Consider the following 12,855-nt stretch of genomic DNA (forward strand, 5'->3'; position numbering starts at 1 on the left):
GCTCATTTGTGGCGTTGATCATGTCATCATGAACCTTGGGAATAGTGGTGATGGTTTCAAGGTAGTTGTCTTGAATTGAGTTATATTTTTGCTCAACCTCCTCAATGGTGTGCTTGAGTCGGAAGGATATGAGTTGATCTAGCTGTTCTGCCCTTTCTGCATCCAAGGGACCAAGTTACTTTACTTCAGATAAGGAGAGGAGAATCGCAACAAGCTTGGTGTCGAGACTAGAAACTTTGGCATTGATTTTGGAATCAATTTGTGCAACTGACTTGTCTAGGGATTCCACTTTTGATATTGTAGCAGAAACGATGTCTTAGAGTTCCAACAGGGAAAATGGATCAGCATAGTTTCTAGCTGATGATCCAGTGTCCAAGGTGGAACTCTCAGACTTAGCTTTATCACTTTCTTGATTGACTAGAGGTTCAGAAGGAGCAGGATTGTTTGCAATGGTTGTTTGATTTTCCTTGGGAGGATTCATCCCTGTTTCACCTCCAAGTGTGTGTTGTACTTGGTTATCAACTTAGATTTCTTTATCAACGGGCTCTGATGAAGATAATGAGAGACCAAAGTCATAGATGGTCCATGATGATGATGATGGATTTTGCAGAGTGTGAAATGAAGAGAAGACTGGAAGAGCATCAATGGAGACATTGTCATCATCGAACATGAATTCAGTCAAATTCTCTTCATCGGGATCAAGATGGAATGCATAATGGAGAGGAGATTTTGGAGGATCGTCTAAGATGATGTTGCCTTGATGAATCTCTCCTGATGCAAAGTCTTGATCAGTGACATATTCATATGTAGCAGCAAAGGGTCTATTGCTCTGGATAGATCGATTTCTCATGGAGATGAAAGTTGATTCAACTTGGGATCGAGTGAGCTCCAGATGCCTTATGTGATCCCTACTGACAAAGTCTAACCAATCTAGGTCATCAGTACCTGGTCGTCCTTTACCTGAGCCAGGTATCAGACCATTTGTGGCTTTCGAGTTTGGAAGGACTACCCTAGCTTTGGAAAGCTTAGGATCCGAGGAAGGGGCCTCAGATTGTGCTTGTGTAGAAAGATGAGGGATATATGAGATGACTCATGGGTGTGTTCCAGGGGGTGCAAGGAAGTTTTTTCAACACCGACATCACCTTGTTGGGAAGGTGAGGGTGGATTATAAGGAGACCCCATGTGAGTGTGTGCATGTGCTATTGAAGCTCGGAAGGGTACTTCGGAAGAGTGGCCATGAGGGGTGAGCGGGTGACCATAGTCAGTTGGAATGTCCCTGATAGATTCCTTTTGAGATGAAACATCGACTTTTGCTCTTTTTTTCTTTGTGGATTAATAGGAGAGGCCTTTCGCTTTGCTGCCTTGTTTTTCTTTCCACTAGTCGAGACTGGTTTGACCACATCTGAGGTGGGTTCAACAGAGATTGGGATAGACTGTGTAGAGTTGTACACAGTCGAGTTCTCTAAATGATATTTCAAATGAGGGAACTCAGATGGTAGAGTGGCCAACATATGTTGTGGCAGTCTACGTGTGGGTCCGAAAGAAGCTTGGTTCAAAAGTCAGTAAATTTTAATAGCATTAAAGGAGAGAAATACCTCTTTCAGAATGGTGTCAACAGGAATTGGTTCTTCCCTCTCTCAGTAGAGTTGTTGAATGGTAAGAGCCTAGAATCTCGGACTCGAAATCTCTTGAGGCTTTCTCTTCATAACGAACTTCCGAAAATATTGTCACAAGATCTCGGTTAGGTCAACAACATTCGTCTTCCCTGAGTAGATATTGTAGACAACGTAGAGCCAATATTTGCTCATGGTGGTTGTTCCTCCATGTTTTCCTGGGAGACCTCAAAGGATGAGGTGCATGAACACCGTCCATAGGCCAGGAACTGTCGATTTCTTTAACTTCTTCACCTTGAACTCTTCTACATACCTAATATGCTCGAGGAACATCTGAAACTCTTGAGATGTTTTTTCTTGTACGGTAAAACCCTTAGGGTTTTCTGGTATGCCATTCACTTTTAGAAACGTCTATTATGAGACAGGTACAATACGATCTCCAATTATTCCGATTTCGAGAACCCCATCTTCAATTTTGATTCTTTCAAAAGAGGTGTGAAGGAGATGAAGTGGAATTAGGCGATTGCGGATTTTTTTTGAGTGGAATGGCGATGGGATGACGAGATATGAACACGATCATAACTCTAATGGACTCATCATATTACATGGGATCAAGAGAAAAGAGTTGGGTAATATCCCGTAGAAAGGGCTCTGGGAGGAGGATGAAGTAAAACCTTTAGAAGACTTCTTCTTAGGAACAGTTTTTCAGACTTCATGAGCTTTTTGTGCGGACACCATGGTTATAGGTTTGGGAGCTTGAAGAACAAGTTTGCAATGAGAGTTTTGAAGAGGATAATGAGAGCGTAAAAAAGAAACTTATGGGTTTTGGAAACTTTTCTAGGTTGGAAAATCGGATCGGGTTATGAAAAAGGTGTAATGATGAAACCCGATTTGCAAATGGATTGCATTAAATGTGTTGCCAAAACTGGATTGTGTTTGACCTGCAATGATGAAGGTACAACGTCAATACGTGCGAAATGGAAAACCATCATTTTAGTTGAAAAGATGTGCACTTTATCGAGATGTGTGCAAAAAGCGTGATAACTTAGGATTAAAGGATAATCATTAAAAAAATAACTGTTTGAATCATTAAAGAAAATGTTTCGGAAAAAAATAATGAAAAGCCTATTTGAACTTCTTTTGAAACGTTGGATCTCGGAACAAGGATGATCCGAGATGAATTGTCATGAGATAGTTCCGAGGTGAAAATGAAAACACTTGTACATGATATATAGTTCGAGATTGCACAGACTCAAATTGAATATCAGAGGTAAAATGTAAGAAGATCTTATAGGACACATTTTAAATGGATTTTGAGATTCCAAGATGCGAAGAGATACAGCTCGCATAGGGGTAAAAGTTGAAGGCTCATTATGAATTCGGACTTGAATTCCAAGGTGAGATCAAAGCAAGGTACCAATGTGACTATATTGGTCATATGAGCTTCAAAAGATTGATTGAGTTGTACAAATTAAACTAGAAGAAGAGGTTAGATAAAAAGACATGAAAAATGATCCAATTTATTCCGAGAGTAAATCATTCCGAGATAAAAATATTTTGACTTCAGAATTAATTTACTTTCCGATGTTTCCATCAGAGAGTACAAACCTCTTGGAAGAATTGAGGATTAGGAAACATCATACCCATCCTTTTAGAAAACCATTAAATTTAGTTTCCTTTAATGCCTTAGTAAAGACATCAGCAATCTCATTATCAGATGGAACAAAAATAAGTTCACTGTTTTATTTTGAGACATGATCATTAATAAAATGGTACCGAGTGTCAATGTGCTTCATTATAGAGCGCTGAATTGGATTGTGAGAAATCGCAATGGCACTTTGAGAATCACAGTAGATTGGAACCTATTGACATCGATATCCATAATCCAAAAGCTTAGATCATCCAAAGAACTTGAGAAGTGTAACTAGCAGCAACAATGTATTCCACTTCAGCTGTTGAAAGAGCAATGTAGTTATGTTTCTTAAATGACCAACTAACCAATATTCCACCCAGAAATTGATAGCCACCAGAGGTGCTTTTTCTATCCAATTGAAGACCACCATAGTTCGAATCGGAGTATGCTTGAAAGAGGAAACTTTCATTTAATGGATTCCATATTCCGAGATTCTTTGTACCTTTGAGGTATCAAAATATTTACTTAATGGCCAAAAGATGAGACACCTTTGGATTGACCTGAAATCTAGCACATTAACATGTGGAGAAAATGATGTCTGGACAACTTGTTGTTAGGTACAGTAACGATCCAATCATTCCCCTATACTTCTTTTCATCGACAACAACTCTTGATGGGTCCGAGAAGATCATATGTCTGAAACCCATAGGAACCTTTGCACAGGCACAAGTGTCCATCGAATATTTTTTGAGAAGCTTGGAAATGTATTCTTCTTGGTGAATGAAGATTCCTCTGTTGGTTTCCTTTACTTGGAGACCGAGGAAGAAAATTAGTTCACGATTCATGCTTATTTGGAATCGACTAACCATTAACTTGGAAAAATCAGTAACTATTGATGGATATATGGATCCAAAAATAATATCGTCCATATAGATTTGAACCAACATGAGATGTTTTCCCTTTGACCTTCGGAATAGAGTGAGATCGATAATTTCGATTTGAAAATCAGAACGCTTGAGAAAGTCAGTGAGAGTCTCGTACCATGCATGAGGACCTTGTTTGAGGCCATAAATAGCTTTTAGGAGTTTGTAGCAATAGTTCGGATACGAATGATTGAAAAAACCGGGAGGTTGTTGCAGATATACTTTGGTATCAATTTCACCATTAAGAAAAGCATTATTAATGTCCATTTGGTAAACTTTGAAGCCTTTGTGAGTTACATAAGCAATAAAGATTCTGATGGCTTCAAGACGAGCAAAAGGAGCAAAGGTTTCGTCGTAATCAAGTCCTTCAATCTAAGTGAATCCTTTGGCCACCAATCTTGCTTTGTTTCGAATGATAACTCCAGCATCGTCTAGTTTGTTTCGGAAAACCCATCTCGTACCAACGATATGGTGATCCAGAGGAGGAGTGACGACGTTCCATACTTCGTTTATATTAAATTTTTCTAGCTCTTCTTGCATGGCTGTAATCCAGTCAGCATGTTCTAATGCTTCTTTGATGGATTTTGGTTCAACCATTGAGATAAATGTCGATGTGGGTTGTGACATGCATTGGGACAGAATTCCGATCATATTTGTCATCAAAGGTGACATAAAAGCTTTCTTCAAAAATAGGAGTTCTACAATTCAGAACTCAGTAAGTTTTTGTTTTCGCAAAGTATCCAAGAAAGATTACTTCATTGGCTTTCAGCTAAAATCTCATGAGCTGATCATGATTGTCTTTTACAAAACAACGACAACCAAAGACATGTAGAAAATAGATAATCAGCTTACGACCATTCATAGCTTCATATGGAGTCATTTTGAGTCGACGATTGATGACGCTTCGATTTTGAGTGAAGCAGACAGTGGCCACAGCTTCAGCCCAAAGACAAAGTGGAAGATATGCAAAGTTAAGCATTGATCGAGCAGCTTCAACGAGGGTTCTGTTTCTTCGTCCAACCACACCATTTTTTAGGATTCTAGGGTGCTAAGAAATTATGGTCAATGTCTTTGTCGGAGAGGAATTTTTCAATGGTGATGTTGATGAATGCTGAGCCATTGTCACTTCGGATTCTTCGAACAGGCAGTTTCACTAGAACTTCAATTCCTTTGATGAAATTAATAAGTTTGGAGGCGGTTTCTGACTTGAGCCTGAGGAAGAAAACCCAAGCGAACCTTGTAAAGTCATCCACAATCATAAGAATGTATTTCTTGTGATGTAGACTTTCTACAATGGAGGGTCCACATAAATCTATATGAAGCATTTCCAATGGTTCCGAGATTCATTTTTCGATGATGATAGGATGACCTTTCATTGATTGATTCCTACATTCACAGGCAGCACATAGATGATTGTTTTCAAACTTGGGGAGAGGCAGACCTCTGACCATTTCACCGAAAACAAAATCATTCATATATCAAAAGTTTAGATGAGCAAGCCTCCTATTCCATAACCAAATGATGTGAGGAATGGATTTTGAGAGAAGATGTCACACCCCCAAAACCAGAACGGAAGAAACGTTCGGGGGTGGATGACGTCGTGTACAGTATCCCAATAATTGAATAATAGTAATCAAAGCACAATAACCATCATATTGATAAAGTATAGTTTTTACATGTGTGTCCAAATCATTGTATACTTGACACCAAAATGTATAGCAAAAACTAAAATACGTGACTCTATGAAGCTCCGTCTTCTAAAAACCTATGTTGATATCTGTCTACTGATTCCCTGAGAATACACATGGTTTTGAAATGAGTGTCAACAATTAAGTTGGTGAGTTCATAAGCATTTTTGTATTAGAAGTCTGTCCTTTGTTCCTTGAAAATGTAAGTGTGTTCTTCCAGAAAATCCTATATTTTTGTTGTAAATGAATTGTAGTCTTAATACCTTAAGACCAAAATGTGCAAGTGTTGTTGTACTCTGAAATACTATAATGTAGTTTTAATTCACATAAAACCATAAAATGTATGTCTCCCGAAATGTAAGTTTTCTCTGTACTGGAAAATAGTATACTGTAATTGTACTTGTATGAAACTCTTGTGAGTGTGTATGCCTGAATCCACCAGTTGTACTATAAAATATTGTATTGTAGTTTTATTATTAGATAAAAGAGTAAATTACACGAATGGTCCCCATGGTTTGGGGAAATTTTCCTGCTTGGTCCCTAACTTATTTTTTAACTCGAAAAGTCCCTATTATTTGTTTTTGTTACGCGCTTGGTCTCTATTATTTGTTTTTGTTACGCGATTGGTCTCTGACTTACCTAAAAAGACCATTGTTTAAATAGGTGTTGGGCTGAAGATTATTTTGATGTTGCGTCTTTTGGGCTCGATAGTTTAGCCATGTACACTCCGGTTTGGGCCTGTCCAACCGTGATCCTTTTATGTATTGTATATAAGTTAATGCTTGCATGCAGATTAGGTTAACTATCATAGAGATTATCGAAATAGCGATTCATCTAGAGTACAACAGTTTTCTTTAATCGTTCTTGTAATCTTCCAATCCTCTACAGTTGATGTTCTTAATCGAGCTCTTCTGAGGATTTTGTTTAATCATTCGACACGTTTGATTCAATCTTTTCTTGTTCTTATCATTGTGTTCTTACTGTTTTATATTCATATACTTGTTCAAGATCTAATCGATCTTCATAGATTAAAGGTTTTAATCTCAACAATTGGTATCAGAGCAGGAGGCTGTGTAATCGATACACATCTTTTCTGTGAAAAAGATTTCCATTAGGGTTTTTCCGCAACTATCGATATTTATTGAGCCTTCATCTCATTATTGGCGTATCTTGATATTTATTGTCTTGCCCTAATCTGCTTTATTACAAGTCTGATCTTTGAACAGGTTTTTTTTTACGGTCATAATGGACGCGACGCAATCAAACCCTATTAATATTTCCAACAGCATCGGTTCGACGACAAAGATTCCAATCTTATACACCCATGACTATGAAGTATGGGCGCATCACTTTGAAGACTACGTGATTGGATCGGAGGATAATGGATACCTCATATGGGAAGCCATCATCAATGGACCGTTTTCTCATTCTGCTACGTCTAGAATCATTAAGACACAAAAGGAGTACAATGATCTGCTAAAGGACGTGAAGGACATTGCACAAGATGAAAAGGACAAATTCCAGTGCAATATTAAGGCGTTAAGGTTGATAAGATTCGCCCTTCAGTCCGACACATTCAGATTGGTCAGCTCATGCACGACGGCGAAGGAAGTTTGGGATAGACTTCGTGAACTGTATTCTACAGACGAGGATCTTGAACATTCTATCCAAACTTTGCTTCTATCTGAGTTTGGAGAATTCAGGCAAGGGGCCGAAGAAACGGTGACCCAGACGTTTGATCGCTTCAATCATCTTCTCAGCAAGATGATCAAACACGATATTGAAAGGAAGCTTATCGAACAGAAGGTTACTTTCTTGAATGGACTGAGGTCAGAATGGAGAGCAGTGGTTTCCACAGTCAAAGCCCATGAGCAGTTTAAATCATACTCTTTGGCGAAACTGGTGGGTATTCTAAAGTCCCAAGAGAAGATCGTGGTACAAGAGAAGGATGTCGTTTCTAGTCTAGGTTCGTTGGCCCTCCTATCCAAAAGTAAAGCTGTGATGGAGGATGAAGACCTCAACCTGGAGGAGTATGACCTCACGTCTGAGGATTATGCCATGATGGTGTCCAATCCTAAGAGATTCATAAAGAAGAGATTCCCCAGCAACAAAAACCGAAACTGGCAGGGGAGTTACAGCTCTGAAAAGGTGAACAATGAACCGAAGGCTGAGGAGCCCAAAAAGGAACCGAAGGTGGATGGCGATTCCGGAGTAAGCTGTTTCTACTGTGGTGGGAAGAAGCACTATGCTAAGGACTGTGTTCTTAAGAAGATGGCTGAAAAGGACGATGGAAATGATGAGGAAACTGTGTTGCAGAAGAGACTGGATGAGTTGAGAAAGAAGAAGTCTATCGCTAACCCTTCTATTAATGCTCTTATTGTGCAGGGTTCGGTTAATGATGACGAGTTCGGTAGCACTAAAGTTTGGTCTACTGACTCAGAAGACGATGAAGTGAGGAAGCCTACCCATGGAAAGGCTTATGTGGCTAATGAGGAAAGCAGTGGAGGAAAATGCTTCATGGCAACTGACGTATCTCAAATGAGAGGATACAACACCGATGGTGGAAGCGATGGACCGAAGGTGCAGGAAGACATGTGCTTTACGGCAAAACCCCTCAGCCAGCAGTTCAATGAACTCGATGAACCGATAAAGAAGGTACAATCTGTTTTTATTTCATCTAAAGTACCACCATCCTCATATGAGAAAGAACTAAAAAACGTTAATACAAGAATTTCTCATCTAGATAGTAGCCTAACTCAAACTCGAGTCACCAATTCTAACCTAACTGATCAACTAAGCAGGGTGGCGTCGAAGAGTGAAGAGCGAAGAATGTGGATCGAGGTAAAGGAGTCGGAATTAGTTAAAGTTAAAGACGAAAACATTTATTTTCAAAGAGACAATTTAAAATTGTTGAAACAACGGAATGTTTTTTGTTTAATTGCTAAACGTCTGTATTCTAATATTACTCAGCTTCACCTAGATTGTGAAATAGGCCAAAAGATCCATCGCATGATTTTGCCCTTCCTGGAGTTTAAGGAGGATGAAATCGATGCAGAAGCCTACAATTGTGAGAGTGTGATATCGTCTGATGATGTCAATCCGACCTATATGTATGGACTGGACAAAATTGAGTCCTTCATTAAATCCAAGGACCACAAAAACATGCTCAAAAATCTTTTGGATGAAAATGATAGACTTAAACTGAGAACCGAAACCATGCAAAAATTTGACTCTTTAAACGCCAATGTAAGCTCAGAAAACAAAATCGATGTTGAAAATTCATCTGAGCTTAACGAGGACAACAACATGAGTGAAATTTCTGTAGAGGACACGGTTGACTGCTCAGAATTTGTTAAAAGCGAACCTGAAAACCACAAAAATATTATTTCTGAAAATTCTGTGGAGTTCGCTCGATTGTCCCAACAAAAGTCCCCGAAATTAGTAGAGAAAGCAGTTGTGTATCAAAAAGTCAGGACCACTCCGAATCAAGTAGACAAGGTGACTGGAGTAACCGAACATCAAACAGCCGAACTCACAGCTATTGTGAATGAAGACAATGCTGATGGCTGTGATGAGTACTTCTGGGAAGCTCCAATAGATAATGCAAACGAAACTGTTGGCTTATCTGAAAGAACCTCTTGGATGAGTAAAGGAAGATACATACCTGAACCCTTGAATAAGTCAGATAACTTCAATGAGCCTAGCACCAGTGGCACGAAAGACATTCCTCAGGAGGATGAAAGTTCGACAAAAGATGACGCTCCCTCTACTCCCTCATCTCAAAGTGAAACTCCTTCAGACTCTCCCTCTGCTCCTTCGGCACAAAGTAAAATTCCTTCAGTTCAAAAGGAACCAGCCAAGGAGAAACTGAAAACGAAAGCTAACGTTCATCATCAACCAAAGCAGATGAGGAATAAGAAGAGAGAAAGGAACCAAAGATACAGGAAGAACCTTTCTGAAAGGAAACAATTCTGGCAATCTCAGAATGCATACTTCTCACACCAAGATAAAAATCTGAAGTATGAAAACAATCCTGTCAGAAAGCAAACGTTCGGTTCTGAGAAAGACTTCAACCGAAAGCCAAGGTTCGGTTCACAAGACGATTCCAACCGAAAGCAACGGTTTGGTTCTGAAGTCAAAAAGGATCAAAACTCTAAGGTCAGTCCTTCCAATGATCAAAAGCAAAAGGATCACCTAGAGTCAGCAGCCAAGAAATCTTCTCCATCTAAACCCACTTCTTCTACTACTTCCAATTCTTCTACTAACTCAACTTCATCTACATCTTCTAATTCTTCCACTTCCACCAATTCATCTCCATCTTGCTCGAAAGCTAATACTGTTCGTTCTCAAAAATCTCATCCATCTGCTGAAAAAAAAGGGCAAACAGAAGGTCAATGAATCTAAACCAGAGTCCAAACCGAACACATCCCATCCTAATAAGATAAAAGTGTTTATCATTAAAAAGAAAGATGAAACAACTCTCATAAAACGAACATATCTAGTTGATATATCTCTTACTGTTCCTGTTCCCATGAAAAACTCACTTTGTAGGTCTCAAAGTCTCATTTGATGATGAAGGTTCTGAAATCATAGAGAAAAAGACAAAGAAAGTGATTCTCAAGTCAGAGCGAAAGGGTGAAATGTTTCCTCTAAACATGAAACCTATAAAAGGAAACCCAGCCATATGCCTGTTATCTAAAGCTCAATCCGACGAAAGCTGGTTGTGGCACCGAAGACTCTCTCATCTCAACTTTAAAGATATCAACCGACTTGTCACTGGAGGTCACGTTAGGGGTCTTCCATTGCTCAAGTTCGACAGAGAGCATTTGTGTGCTGCATGCGAAATGGGGAAGCAGAGTCGTCAAAGTCACCCATCTGTAATCAACACAAAAGTTGTTGAACCACTCGAATTACTTCATATCGATTTGTGTGGTCCTTCATCTATCGAAAGCATCGGTGGTAGCAAGTATATTCTTGTTATTGTTGATGACTTTTCACGATTTACATGGGTGTTCTTTCTAAAGCTCAAATCTCAAGCGACTCAAAAGCTGAAAGTGTTTATCAAGCAAATTGAAGTACAGCTCAAGAAGGTTGTTCGCAACATCAGGAGCGACAATGGTCTTGAATTCAAGAATAGGGAGTTTGAAGAGTTTCTTGCAGAAAAGGGAATTAGTCACAATTTCTCAGCTCCCTACACACCACAACAGAACGGAATAGTCGAAAGACGAAACCGATCGTTGTGTGAAGCTGCCCGAACTATGCTAAGTTTCGCTTCCTTACCTCTTTATTTTTGGGCTGACGCTATTTCTGCTGCTTGTTTTACACAGAACAGGTCCTATCTCAACAAGTGATTCACGCTCACACCATATGAGATACTAAACAACAGAAAGCCCAATGTGAAATTTTTCCATGTGTTCAGCTCAAGGTGTTTCATCTTTAACTCTAAAGAACACCGCAACAAGTTTGATGTCAAAGCCGACGAGGGAATTTTTCTGGGTTACTCGCTCACATCCAAGGCGTACAGGGTCCTAAACAAGCGTTCGAGAAAGATTGAAGAGACATACTATGTGACCTTTGACGATAACTATGTCAAGAAGCTACAAGCCAAAGAAGACACTGTCAGGGAAATCTTTCCTCAAACTGGTCAAGTCACAGTCTCGATCGCCAATTTGTATGAGAAATTTCTGGAACTCTTTGATGAACCGGAAAAAGCTTCTCTCTCAGAAGCAAGTGCAGCTGATAACAAAGTTGATCATATGAAGCAAATTGTCGAAGATGTTGCAAGAAGAATGCATGAAGGAGAATCGCCCACCGATGACTCTCCATCCAACAATGCTTCCGTCGAGGGGGAGCCAAGTTCTCATGTCGAGGGGGAGCCAAGCTCACAAGTCCAAGGGGAGCCAAGTTCCACCTCTCCAACCGAAGGTGCTTCTCCAACCGAAGATACCTCTTCATCCGAAGGTGCTTCATCGCCTGGAAGCTCCGCACCACAAGAAACCCCTGAACCTCATGTTTCTCAATGCTCATCAATTGAGGGGGAGCATGATGATATGACGATTGATTACGATAGCCAATCTGAGCCAGAAGAAATGATCAATGCTGAACTAGACCCAATCTTTGATCTGAATTACCCTCCTCTTATCAAATGGACCAGAGATCATCCTATCTCTCAAGTAGTTGGTGATGTATCTGAAAATGTTCTGACCCGATCACAACTGAAGGAAAAACAGACATCCTTATTTTCAAAGGATGAGTTTTGTATGTTTAACTCATTCGTATCGAAAGTTGAACCGAAGACAGTTAACACTGCCCTCGATCACTCTGATTGGGTTCAAGCAATGCAAGACGAACTGAACGAATTTGAAAGGAATAAAGTCTGGCGCCTCATTCCAACTCCTCCAGATGCTTCGGTTGTAGGTCTCAAATGGGTCTTCAGAAACAAAATGGATAAGGAAGGTAATGTAATAAGGAACAATGCTCGTCTGGTTGTAAAGGGATACTGTCAGGAGGAAGGGATAGATTACGAAGAGACGTTCGCTCCAGTAGCTAGGCTAGAATCTGTTAGAATATTGTTGGCCTATGCTGCTCACAAAAACTTTGAGGTTTTCCAAATGGACGTCAAGTGTGCATTTCTCAATGGAGAACTCGAAGAAACTGTGTATGTGGAGCAACCTCCTGGGTTCGTCAACGAAAAGTATCCAAATCATTGCTATATTCTGGATAAAGCTGTGTACGGCCTCAAACAAGCTCCGAGAGCCTGGTATGAAACGCTTACAAAATTTTTAAAGATGTCCAAATTTAAACAAGGTTCGGTTGACCCAACATTCTTTCACAAAAAGGAAGGTAACCACCTTATGATAGTTCAAATTTATGTCGATGACATCATCTTTGGCTCTACGAATCCTAGCTTAACAGCTGAATTCAGAAAGTTGATGGAGACTAAGTTTGAAATGAGCTCAATGGGTCCTATTAACTTCTTCCTTGGTTTGAACATAAGA

The sequence above is a fragment of the Lactuca serriola genome, chromosome 8 (genome assembly GCF_051521515.1).
Source record: "Lactuca serriola cultivar US96UC23 chromosome 8, Lser_US96UC23_V15, whole genome shotgun sequence".
Classification (NCBI taxonomy): Eukaryota; Viridiplantae; Streptophyta; class Magnoliopsida; order Asterales; family Asteraceae; genus Lactuca; species Lactuca serriola.